This window comes from Pan paniscus, chromosome 10 (genome assembly GCF_029289425.2).
Source record: "Pan paniscus chromosome 10, NHGRI_mPanPan1-v2.0_pri, whole genome shotgun sequence".
NCBI classification, from domain to species: Eukaryota; Metazoa; Chordata; class Mammalia; order Primates; family Hominidae; genus Pan; species Pan paniscus.
In genome coordinates, this window is record NC_073259.2 from 9648580 (window position 1) to 9662170 (window position 13591).

At 45.1% G+C, this 13591-nt stretch overlaps 1 pseudogene; it reads right to left on the bottom strand.

Annotated features, from left to right (window-relative positions):
• Positions 1 to 1462: 1462 nt before the first annotated feature.
• Positions 1463 to 13591, bottom strand: part of LOC103786386 (uncharacterized) — a 40916-nt pseudogene continuing 28787 nt past the window's right edge.

The following is a 13591-nucleotide window of genomic DNA, read 5'->3' on the forward strand; positions in this document are numbered from 1 at the left end:
TGGTTAAACAAACTGTGATATATTCACAGCAGGGAGTACTACTCAGCAGGAAAAAGGAAGGAGCTATTCATATACTCCACAACATGGATGGCTCTCCAGAGACTTATGCCGAGAAGAAAAAGCCAATGTCAGAAAGTTATATATGTATGAGTCCATTTATTTAACATTCTTGAAATGACAAAATCATAGAAATGGAGATGAAATGAGTGGTTGCCAGAGATTAAGTTTGAGAGAATGAGAGGAAAGTAGTTGTGATTATAAGAAGCCAACTTCAGGAATTCTGGTGGTGATAGAAATGTTTTGTATCTTGACTGTATCAATATCAATATCCTGGTTTGCCCAACAGTGCAAGATCCTGTCTCAAAAAAAAAAATAGTAATGTATCTCTTTTATTTTATTTGAGACGGAGTTTCGCTCTTTGTTGCCCAGGCTGGAGTGCAATGGTGCGATCTCGGCTCACCATAACCCCCGCCTCCTGGGTTCAAGCGATTCTCCTGCCTCAGCCTCTGGAGTAGCTGGGATTACAGGCATGCACCACCAAGCCCGGCTAATTTTGTATTTTTAGTAGAGACAGGGTTTCTCCATGTTGGTCAGGCTGGTCTTGAACTCCCGATCTCAGGTGATCCGCCTGCCTCATATCTTTTAATGAAATGAATAAGGCTTGTTTATTTATTTACTTATTTATTGAGACGGAGTCTTGTTCTGTCGCCCAGGCTGGAGTGCAGTGGCGTGATCTCGGCTCACTGCAATCTCTGCCTCCCGGGTTCACGCCATTCTCCTGCCTCAGCCTCCGAGTGGCTGGGACTACAGGCGCCAGCCACCACACCCGGCTAATTTTTTGTATTTTTAGTAGAGACAGGTTTTCACCGTGTTAGCCAGGATGGCCTCGAACTCCTGACCTTGTGATCTGCCTGCCCCAGCCTCCCAAAGTACTGGCATTACAGGCACGAGCCACCGCGCCCGGCCGAATAAGGCTTTTATCTTTAATTAATTCATGCACTCATGCATGATATTACTTGTTATTAGAGTTAGACAAGGAATAGCATCCATTCTATTCATACTTTTCATTTTTATAGAAGTAATGCTGGGAGACCTCGTTCACGTAAATAAGTTTGGATGGAGTTTTATTATAGCAATATGATTTAGCTCTCTGAACTCTTTCCAAGTTCTAAGCCAAAAATAACATACTGCTCTATCATCAAGAATTATTTTTAATAATCTATCAGCTGACAACTCCATTAGGTCCTCTTCTGATATTGTTGAAAGCAAAGAATTGGAAAACATCTGACTTGCAAATATTTATTACCTAGTCTTTGTGGTCATTAAGTCCTCTTTTTCTGAGAAATCACCTAAAATACTTTATCAAGACTTATTAAATGATTGTTAATTATGCTTGTTATTCTTTCTCATAAAGACACCTTCTAATTTGATATACTTAAAAAGGGTTGGAGAAATTGAAATACCTTTCATTTCAATATAAGTTTACCAAAACTTTTTTGTACATTGATTTTATATTATCATATACTTTATTTTTATTGTGGAAATTTTAAGAGCTGAAAATTTAGCACATTCAGTTTATGGCACTTTAAGGTAATTGTTGAAGTGGGTCATAAAATTAATCACCCAGAGTAGACTTATTCTTTGTCCCCCACCAAAACACTTAGTTTTCATTTTTCTTTTTTTTTTTCTTTTCTTTTTTTTTTGAGACGGAGTCTCTCTCTGTTGCCAGGCTGGAGTGCAATGGCACTATCTCGGCTCACTGCAACCTCTGCCTCCCAGGTTCAAGTGAGTCTTCTGCCTCAACCTCCTAAGTAGCTGGGACTACAGGCATAAGCAATCACATCCAGCTAATTTTTGTATTTTTAGTAGAGACAGGGTTTCACCATGTTGGCCAGGATGGTCTTCATCTCTTGACCTCATGATCTGCCCGCCTTGGCCCCCCAAAATGCTGGGATTACAGGCATAAGTCACCGTGCTCGGCCAGTTTTCATTTTTCAAGCCAAATCAATGAGTTAATATATGTCCCCAAGACAAACATTCTGCATTCTAATTCTAAGATAGTAGACATACTAGATTAGATAGATAGATAGATGATAGATAGATAGACAGACAGACAGACAGACAGACAGACAGATAGATAGATATTGATAGAGCATGAAGCTGTACCATGAATTTATCACCGGGATGAAATAATGTGCCACCACCCTCAATACTTCCTACCTTCACTAACTTTATTTTATTTTCATGAGATTTGCATGATGGCAGTATGTTCTTTGATAATCCTTGGGGGAAGGATGAGGGGACTCATTAGACAAATATTGGTATCATATTTTTGCCTTACCACACAACCTATCTTGCCCTGTGTCTAATTCCATGCTTTGCCCATCACAGATGTATGTATAAGACAGAGAGAGACACAAAACCTTAGAGATTTATGTTGCCTTCATTAATATTTTCAGTTGTCCTTTTTTGGATGCCATGGAAGTTTGTACACTTGGCCTAATGCACCATAGTAAGTAAGATTTGGGATGAGAGAGAGTTAACAGTATTTTTTCCTTTTGTAAAGTGGGAAAAGGGCTATTGAGAAAGGGCAGGCAGGACCAGAGAACCAGCCCGACCCCCCAGCTGCAGGTGCACTCTCTGCTAGATCAGTTCAGGGAAGGGCAGATATGGCATTCAGCATCTGGAAATGGAGTGCCTTGAAACAACTCATGCCCAAATACCCCCTGGGAAGTCTTCCTGTCTCTTCAGGGACACTCACACTCCAGGTTCTAAACGGTGGTTCTAATACCCCCTCCTTGCAAACCACACCTAGAAATAGGTGTCTAGAGACATAGAACATGTTATGAGCTTCACCAAGACCTTCCGAGCCACTATTTCCCCACTGCTCGAACCCTGACCACGGAACATCTCACAATGTGCAGGCAGCACATACCGTGATCAGTGCCACAACTTAGACTTAGTGCAATGGTGAAATACTGAGAAAGAAAAACCAAAGTGCCTCCAGGAAGTAAACAGCCCATGACAAGAGGCCAGACAGACCACACATGAAACAGACGCACCACACATGAAATGTGCATAAGAATACAGTGGAGATATTTACGCTTCTTGTTAAAAAAGATGGGGCAGACAGCTAGAGAGGGTGAAGGAACTGGAAATACGGGATCTCAGAGACTAGGGAGACTTCCTGGAGTTGCATTTGTTTTAGAGACTCCGAGAAGGGCACACATGAGATTTGATGGAGTAAGGAAGGCCAGTGTGCTGATACCGTTTTAAAACTTCCACAGCTGTCTTCTGGTAAATGAAAATGTCCTGAAGTCCTTTCCTCTCCAGAGCTAAGATGTGTTTTTGAGCCTGACTTCTATATTCAGTGATAGGAGAAAGAGAGGAAGAAAGGGAGAAAAAAGGGGACAAACTGGAATTTCTCAACTTCTGGACTAGTGGTAGTCAAATGAGTTAATTTATACTAAAGTGTTAATGACACACAACAGTTATACCCTCCAAAGATCCCCTGTAGCATAAAGGCTCTGTGAAATACTGTATATGTTGAGGAATCAAAGTAACAAAGGAATAATGAAAAAGGGAAATTAGGCAAAAGGAATGGGGGACAGGACTGGTTCTCAGCATTCAAGCAACCCAATCGGGAAACCCCCTGCAATGACAAAACTTATCTAGCGCACCAGTGGGGCCAGTAGATATCATCTGCCAGTAGATGGCGGTCTTCATACTAATTGACTCTTCACTGGAACAGCCCTTCTTTCTACCAGATATTTGTAGGGTTGGTTGGCTTATTGCAGAGGTGGAAAAGGAAGCTACCTCCGCAGTGTAAATTGGAGAGCCCTGCGTGAGAGCTCCCCCTGCTCAAAATTTACTCCCTCACAGACTCGGTCACTTATGTCTAAAAGTCCTATTTATTCAACCCTTTAGGGAGGAGGGCAGATTGCTGACAAGAAGGGAAACTGGGGTTAGTCATTAACACTTTAGCAGGAACTAATTTGGTATATTAATTCAGGAAAGAAAGGAACTTTCCAGGCACTGGGCACTTAATAGCCTTCTTTAAAAAAAAAAAAAAAAAAAAAAGAAGGTGCCCGGACACAGTGGCTCACACCTGTAATCCCAACACTTTGGGAGGCCAAGGCAGGAGGATCGCTTGAGCCCAGGAGCTCCAGACCAGCCCGGGTAACATAGCAAGACCCTGTCTCTACAAAAAGAAAATAAATTAGCTGGGTGTGGTGGCATGTGCCTGTGGTCCCAAGCTACTCGGGAGGCTGAGGCAGGAGGATCACTTGAACCCAGGAGATTGAGGCTGCAGTGAGCTACAATTGTGCCACTGCACTCCAGCCTGGACAACAGAGCAAGACCTGGTCTCAACAACAACAGAAAAAGTAAATAGAAGAAGTAGGCAGAAAAGAAATGGTAGGTTGCAATAGATGGGTTTTGGCTTGGGCCAGACCTGAACACTGTTTCCTTCAACTCCCATCCCACAATGGAGGACCGGGTCCCTACAGGTTTGCCGAACAGACCATAAAGCTTGTTAACCTTGGCTGGGCGCAGAGGCAGGATAAGCCTAATTTCTTGGCACTCTCTACATGGATGCCCATGGATCTCTTTGGCCCAGTACTTTCTTCATCCCTAGGATGGCCTGAGAAGTAAGGGGACATCGCAAAAGAGGAGTTATTCAGAAAGAGGCCAAGATGGTGAGAAGACCTGAAACTGGTGCAGTAGCTATCTGTCCCGTGGTAAACTAGAGAAGAGAAGACACATATTCATCAAGGCGCTGGCCTCTGACACCAATGGTTGTCGTGTGGAACCTGCAAACCCAAAGAGAGAATCAGAAGTTAGAGAGAAATTGATCACTGTGCAATGTAAGAACAACTTCACCTTCTGTCGTCACCATCTGAAGACAGACTGATGATGGTTACGGTAAAATAATAATCATCATGACAATAAATCACATTTATTTAACCATCACTTGTGGCTAGGCGCTGTGTTCCACATGCCTGATTTCATTTAACAATTGCAACATTGCTGTGGAGTGGGTATTATTATGACCACATTTTTACAGATGAGGAAACAGGCTGAGAAGAATTAAATAACATATTCAGTATGACCCTGAGCATTTAACCATGCTGCGAGGCTGCCTCCTTAGACAGAACAGGCTGCCCTGGGAGTCTACAAGTTCACAGTACAGAGGCATTGGAGCAGAGGCTAGGGACATCTGGCTGGGGTGCTGCAAAGGAGACTCATGGGATTCAATCATCTTAAAGGTCCTCCCAAATCATAGGGCATACAGATCCACACACTCATTCAGCAAATATGCACAGAGTGCCAGGCCGTGTCCTAGGAACTAAGAAGATGATGTTATCGAAAGAAGGAGGAGGAAGAGAAGGGCAAGGAGGAGGAGAGAGGAAAGAAAGGGGGAAGAGAGAAAGGAGGAAGAGGAGGAGAATAGGAACAGCAACTAAAAATTTTTAAAAACAATTTTTTACAAAAATTCATATCACTATTAATATAATAGGGGCTACTTTACAGAAGTGAAAAAAATGCTATGAAAAAAATATAGTGGGGCATATAACCTAATCTGAAGAACCCAGGAAACTTTCTTCAAACTAGAAGGGAAGTGACATTTTTCTTTTTTTTTCAGCATCCAATTTTTTTTTTTTTAATTTTTAGTAGAGACATAGAGACGAGGTCTTGCTATGTTGCCCAGGCTGATCTCAAACTTCTGACCTCAAGTGATACTCTCACCCCAGCATACCAAAGTGCTGAGATTACTGGAATGAACCATTGCCTCTGGTCCTAAAATATTTAAATAAGAGAGGATGACCCAGGGTTAGTTTTTTTTTAGCTGTGGCTGGCCCTTGGGGTGGACATAGGGTTTGGTGTGGCTGTGTGGGGCTCCCCAGGCCTGGCCGAAATGCCTGTACACCTTGGCCCTTGTAAGGATGGGAGAGCAGGCTGAAGCCACAGGCCTTGGGAAGGCCAGGGCCAGCTGGGCAAAGGTGAGGATTTTGCCCAGGCTTGAGGATGCGGCTGTGGGCCTGCTGCTCACATGCAATGCACACACCTTGAGTTTGGGCACCTCCAGCACGGGCACAACATCCATTATGATCCCCACAACCACAGCTGTTTTGTTCTTCCAGCCGGAAAGCTTCATCTTCCCCATCAGATGGGAGAGAGACAGAGGTGGCCAGTTTCTGTGACTCATTAACAATGTCTTCAGCACAACCTGGTTGAAGGTGGAGTTGGTTCATCTGGCCAGAAACCTGAACAGCTTGACCAACAGCCTTTGGTGGATGTCCTGGCTCTTGGGCTCCTGACGCCGAACCTTTTGGTCCTTGTCATGGCAAACATCAACTCCCTCGATGGCACCTTCTGCTCTGCCAGGTCCAGAAGGGAAATGACATTTAAGCTGAGACCTGAAAGCTGAATAAGAGATACCTAAGCAAATAAGTCTAGGAAACAGCCTTTATAAAAGCCCCATGGATGCTGGGAGCATGGCTCACGCCTATAATCCTAGCACTTTGGGAGGCCAAGGTGGGAGGGGAGGATTGCTTGAGGCCAGGAGTTTGAAACCAGCCTGAGCAAAATAGTGGGGCCCCCGTCTCTACAAAAATTTTTTCTAAAAAAAATTAGCCAGGCATGGTGGCATATGCCTGTAGCCCCAGCTTCTGGGGATGCTGAGATGGGAGCGTCGCTTGAGCCCAGGAGTTCAAGGCTGCAGTGAGCTGTGATCGTGTCACTGCACTCCAGCCTGGGCAGCAGAGTGAAATCTTGACTCAAAAAAAAAAAAAAAAAAAAAAAAAAAAAAAAAAAAAGCCTATGGCGGGAGACTGGCTCTTTGAGGATCAGAAGGAAGTGTGGGAGGAGTCAGGCAAGAGGAGCTGACCTGGGCTGCTACTAGAGAATTAAGCAGGGGTTAGAAGCCATGTTGAGACTATTCTTAGAGTGAGGGTGGGATTTTGAAGTATTTAAACAGGGTAGAGACACGAGATCTATGTCTTCAATGACTGCTGTGATTGCTGTATGGTGCCTGCAAGGGAAGAGGGTGGAACCCAGGGGAGTCATTGCAAGGAGATCGCTGTGGAGGTTGGTACAGAATAGGAAATTGCCGTCTTTTGAATGGTTCATGTGGCACTGCCCATCCACACTGGCCCTGCACATCTTCTTGAAGGGTAGAAAACCCAGGTGGACAAAGTAGAAGCTAGGCTTGGGAGCTGGGGTAGATCTCCACCAGCCTGACCCACCCAGCAACTGTCCTTTCTGGTCTTCACTCTTGCTGTGGTTTTCAAATCTGCATTCAGCAACTGAGGCAAAGTGCGTGTGCTTGGGGATCTTACACACCCTTCCATAATCAGTGACAGCTGCAACCCCGAGTGTTTGCCTCCCACACTGCCCATGCTTATGGTTCCTTCTCTGCCACCCAAGAAGAAGATGTAGGAAGCTGGAAGTGAAGAAAAAGAAGGCTAGGCAGTGGCTAGGGAGTCAAAGAGTAGGAAGGTTCAGACATTTTTTGAATAAAAATTCTAAGCCAGATATTTATTCTAATGCACAAAAGAGTTAAGGATGAATGCAGTTCTTGTAGATCTGGCAAATGATGCTACCAACCCTGAATCAGGAGAGCTCTGTCCATTCCTGGTTTCTGCCCCAACTTCCTTTTTCTCTCAGTTTCCTTACTCTCGAACAGAGTTAATAGCCGGCATCACTTTTATTGTGCAAACTCAAGCTGGAAGGAAGAGTGTTTGGATAGTTAAAATCTTGATAGAGAAGTGAGGCCGTGGTGTTGCCAGGACTGTTATCAGATGGCAGGGGTGGGAAAGAGCCAACTTTTGCTTCCAACCGTCCATCATATCATTCCGTGCTTTTCATTGGAATTAAATCCTCTGTGTTCTAGAACTTCTTTAGAGTCTCATTCTGCAGGGCTCCTCCTCAAAGTGTTTTTTCCACCAGCAATCCCTACCTGTCCCTGTTCCATGAGCCCCCAATTCTTAAGATCTTTGTGAGGGAGACACTGCAGACGCATCTTCAGTCAAGTCAGAGAGCACCCTTACCCACCCTCTGCTAAATTCAGTCAAGAAATCCCTCAAATCTACAAGTTCAGCATCCCTAATCCAAAAATCCAAAATCTGAAATGCTTCAAGTCCAAATTTTTGAGTGTGGACATGATGCCACAAGTGAGAATTTTTATACATTAAGTACTTAACACAAACCCTGTTTCATGCACAAAATTACTTAAAATATTTTCTAAAATTACCTTCAGGCTATGTATATAAGGCGTATACGAAAAATAAATTAGTTTTGTGTTTAGACTTGGATCCCATCCCCAAGATATTCATTATGTGCAAAATATTCCAAAGTCTGAAAATATAAAAAATCCAGAGCACTGCTGTTCCCAAGCATTTTGGACGAGTGATACTCAACCTATAGTAGTTGGCTGGTATATTTGGGTTTCTGGAGCACTCAAATTGAGATACAGTTCCTGACCTCAAGGAGCTTACCCTCGTGCCATCCAAGAAAGCAGGCAAACCAGGGCTCCAGAAACATTTACACAGGAGACGTGTTTAACAACCTGCAACAGGAAAACCAGTGACATAACCATGCGGTCAATGGAAGTTTTCTTTGTGCTTAGTATTCTCTAGAAATGACTGAAGCCTGGCTCCCTCTGACAAAGGAGCACATTCTCCCACTGTGCTTCACCCCTGCTACATTCATTTCCCTCAAACACCATCACGAAACTCTTTTACTCATTTGTTCATATGGTTACTGTCTGGTTCTCCACTAGAAGTAAAGCTTTTTAAGTTGAGAAACTACGTGTGTCTTGTTTAACGCTGTATCCCTAATACCTAAAACTGTGTCTGGCACTACTAGGTGCTCAGTAAATATTTGATCAACTGAATGCCTGTTGTCTTTTTTTTTTTTAATTGTAATTGTCAATTGTCAGTCTCTACCCACCAGACTATAAAATTCAAGGGCAGGGATTTTGTCTGTGTTGTTCATTATGGTGTCTTCAATATCTGGAACCCACAGCACTGAAAAGTGTTTGCTGAGTGAGTGAATGAATGAATGAATGAATGAATGACAGAGATTAATATAGGCTGAGGCATCCAGGAACTGACATTTACTGAGTACCTGTTCTATGTGAGACACTCTTTTAGGCACTTTATTACTGTGTTTTATGTTGCAGAGAACATGTTTGGACTAGCTTATAAGTCAACTTGAAATAATTTCCTGCATTAAGAAAAATTGGTTTTGACACATTCTTGTCATAGAAGTCAGCCTTTGTTCCCATGATGCTCTGAACAGCTGCAGTCCTGAGGAAGCCAGGGGAAGCTCCCCCTGCCTGCTGCTTAAACAGCTGGCCGGTGAACAGAGACCACCCCAGACCCTTCAGCTCTCAGCACAGCTGTGTGAGCAGATGGAAATTCTGCCACCCAGAGAATCCAGCAGCTGAGAATAGAGTGGGTGGACTTGGCCACTGGTATGACCTGTGCATGTCAACCCTAATGTGGAGAAAGGTTTTTCATCTCTACAGGTCAACCCATTAGTATGGTTTGACCTAGAAGTCTTCAAAAGTTGTAGCAAGAGCCTTTCTGTATTGTCCCTGCAGCCAGGCACCATGAACACCACTCCAGCTGCTGGGGTGCAAGAGGTCTATGGGCTTGACTTTGCTGTAACCCTCAGTTTCCACACTTTTTTCAGCCCCTTGCCAGGTTACAAAGCCGAATTCCTAGACTTGTCGAATGTTAGAACTAGAAGGCGCCATAGAGATCCTTAGACTCTAGATACTTAGACTGAGGCCTCACTTGAGGGATGAGGACCCTGAAGCTCAGAGGGGCATCCTCTTGGCCCAAGCTGCATGGCTGGTGGATGGCAGCCAAAGGGCCAACCTCTTAGCTCTATGGCCGGTGGTCTTGTGTGAGTTTTGTGGTTTGGAGTATTGTCATCATTAGCAGTTCTATTGTTTTTACCCTTTGTCAAACAGCAGTAATTAGTGTGTTATTAATAATAGCATTGATTATTAATAACATTGATCAAGCAAGTCTGTGTCAGACAAGGTGCTAGAGGCTGTGTTTACTCCAATCAAAACCCCTAAGAGTGGGAAGGAAGCTGGTCCTAACCTGGAGGGTCACAAGGTAGTTTTCAGGGCATGGAAAATGTCTCTACCTTGGCCTGGGTGGTGAGTACACTGATAAATACATATGTAAAATCCATCCAGCTGTATACTTAGTACTTATGCTCTTCAAGTAGGTGATGTCTCCATTTTAAAAAATGAATGCAACTTATATATGCATAAATCTGCCACAATAAATTTCTAAGAAATAAGGGAAAAAAAGCCCAGGCCGGGCGTGGTGGCTCACGTCTGTAATCCCAGCACTTTGGGAGGCCGAGGCGGGCGGATCATGAAGTCAAGAGATCAAGACCATCCTCGCCAACATGGTGAAACCCCGTCTCTACTAAAAATACAACAAATTAGCTGGGCAAGGTGGCACGCGCCTGTAGTCCCAGCTACTTGGGAAGCGGAGGCAGGAGAATCGCTTGAACCCGGGAGGTGGAGGTTGCAGTGAGCCGAGATTGTGCCGCTGAACTGCAGCCTGGTGACAGACCGAGACTCCGTCTCAAAAAAAAAAAAAAAAAAAAAAAGCCCTGAGAGGTATCTTTATTATCCCCACTTTATAGGTGAGGAAACTAAAAAAGTAATATTAACATAATTAATCATCATATTAGCTCCTATGTGCCAGGCATGAAGATAAGGGTTTAGGTACAATACCTCATTTAATCCAATTTAAAATCCCATGAGGTTATTTTGTTCATTGTTTCTTTTTGCCATTTTAGCCACTTTTTATTATGGTAAAACATACAGGACAAAATTTACCCTTTTCACCATTTTAAAGGATTCGGTGGCATTAAGTACATTCACATCGTTGTGCAACCATCACCACCGTTCATCTCCAGATTTTTTTTCATCTTCCCAGACTGATGTGTGTTCTGGTCTGGATTCTATCACCTTCTAAATGTGTGACCTCAGGCAAGTTGCTTAATGTTTCTGAGCTTCAAGTGCCTGCTCTTTAAATTGGAGGACCTGAGGTGAGCCGCTGCTATCGGGGGATCCTGGCCACACGCAGGAAATGAACGGTGGGCAAGTGAGTGAAGCTTCATCTGTATTTATAGCCACTCCCCATTGCTCACATCACCACCTGAGCTCCACCCCCTGTCAGATTAGCGACTGCATAAGATTCTCATAGGAGCACAAACCCTACTGTGAACTGCGCATGCAAGGGATCTAGGTTGCGCGCTCCTTGTGAAACCCTAATGCCTGATGATCTCTCACTGTCTCCCATCACCCTCACATGGGACTGTCTAGTTGCAAGAAAACAAGCTCAGGGCTTCCACTGATTCTACATTATGGTGAGTTGTATAATGATTTCATCATATATTATAACGTAGTAATAATAGAAATAAAGTGCACAATAAATGTCATGTGCTTCAGTCATCCTGAAACCACCCTTTCCTCCCCTGCCCCATTCATGGAAAAATTGTCACCCACGAAACCCATCTCTGGTGCCAAAAAGGTTGCAGACCACTGCCTTACAGAATGTGGGCAGCCTAAAAGCTAAGCTGGTGAGACTGGGACCAACAGGTATCTCCAGATTTGGGTTGTCACTAACCCATCAGGGACTCTCTCAGACACCCTCAGCAGGAATGGAGAGTGAGGTGGCCCAGGTGCTTAGAGACACAGAGAGCAAGCCAGGGAAGCCGTTAGGGAACAGAGACATGGCACACGGAAGAAGAGTAGAGGAACCTCAGTCATGCGGTAGCGGCTTGAAGACAGGGCGATGAGTAGGTGCAGGCATTTGCAGAGAGGGGGCAGTAATAGAGGTCACGAGGCTGGAAAAGCCTCCAGTGGGCAGAAACCAGGAGGCAGACAGGAGAAAAATACCACAGCCACGGGAGAAGCAGGGTGAGAGCAAACCGAAAGGTCTGTCTGCAGCGTGGACAGTTCCAGGGTTGCTTTTTGTCCCTTCAGCTGCAGTGGCCTCCATATCATCCATGGGCAGCCGCCGCCCACCATCTCAGCATGTTTTGGCAGGTGCATTTTAAAACGAGTTCCTGGCATCTTACAGAGATAAATAGGGTAAAAAATAAAATAAAATAAAAAATAAGACATAGCCTTTACCCTCAGGGAGCTTAATCTCCGGTTCTCATAAAAGCTGAGCTACTACAGTACACACAAAAATCGGAGTCCAGTGACTAAACTCGGGTGTTTTGTAATTGAGCAGAAATGGACTTAATTCCCAGCTCTGCCATTTGCTAACTATGTGATCTTAAAAGCATTTCCTGACCTAAGGCTCCACTTCCTCGTCTGTAAAAAGGTCACAAGGACAGCACCTGCACAACCAGGGTGCTGGAAGGATTGAGGGAGGCAGAGCCTTCAGGGCTGGGCACACACCTGGCATGGGAGGCTTCGGCGGACGGCAACCTTTATTACCCAAGCTCCTTAGACCAACAGGCATTTCCTCTATCCACCTGCATTACTATTGTGTGAATTCGGATTCCTCAGGTGCTGCTGTCATGCAGGAATTTGGCTCTCGAAGCAGGAGAGGGAGAGGAGACCAGGGAAATGGGGACAGCTACTCCCGGAAGTTATCACAGGGGAGAAGGGCTCAGAGCCCAACTTAATAAAAAGAGCATTGCATCAGTGCTTCCTGGGGCCCACTGGCATCCCCTGTAAGCTGCACATTCCCTCCCCAGCCAGGCCTCTGCTAGCAGCCTCTCTGTGCTAGAGGAAACCTAGGGACAGGGACCGCTCCAGCTGCAGGCAAGTTCCTAGAAAGTCCAGTGGAATGGATATCATTCCTGTACTGTGAGTAATCGGCCCAAACAAAGCCCACTGGTATTTCCGAGTCCATTCCCAGTGCCCAGAGCTGGACCCAGTAGCTCAGCAGCTGCAAGGACTGGAATGCAGTTCTCTAGCATGCTGCCCTAGATTCAGCCTTGGAGAAAGACTCCTTGCCCCAAGCGGGGAAGGCGCTCTGAAGGTCATCTCATCTATGCTCCTGCCTCTGGGCCCAGACATTGTAAGACACGGGGCTTGGAAACCCCCTGTAGCCCAAGTGTGGGGACCAGGGAGCCTGCATGAGGATTCTAAGGATACAAGGTGGAGTCAGGAAAAGGATGTCCCTTTCTCCGTTGCCTCCTTGAGCTTCCATTAGAAGGAGTTGCAGGAGAGGGGAAAGAAATCAGGAAAAGAAAAGCTGAGCCTCCGTGGTGTCTCTACCCCGACTTCTCTCCTGCTCCTCCTTTGGTCTTGGGGCAGGCCAGCCCTGTCTGCCTCCCATCGCTTTCCTCGCTTCTGGGCCACTAGTCTGTCGCAGCCACCATTTCTGGAAGTTCAGAGATAAAGCTATCCTTATTCTTTCAGAACAATGGCACCTGCTTTGTCAGCTCTAGGTGGTAGGGGTTTCCCTAACTGGGTTGCTGATGAGCCCGGGTCATTCACACTGGGGAGTCAGGTCTTTGGCCTTAGCTCACTGGGTCACCCCAGCGGTTGTCCCAGGGAGGTCTTATTGCCACCTCTTGACAAATGAGGAAG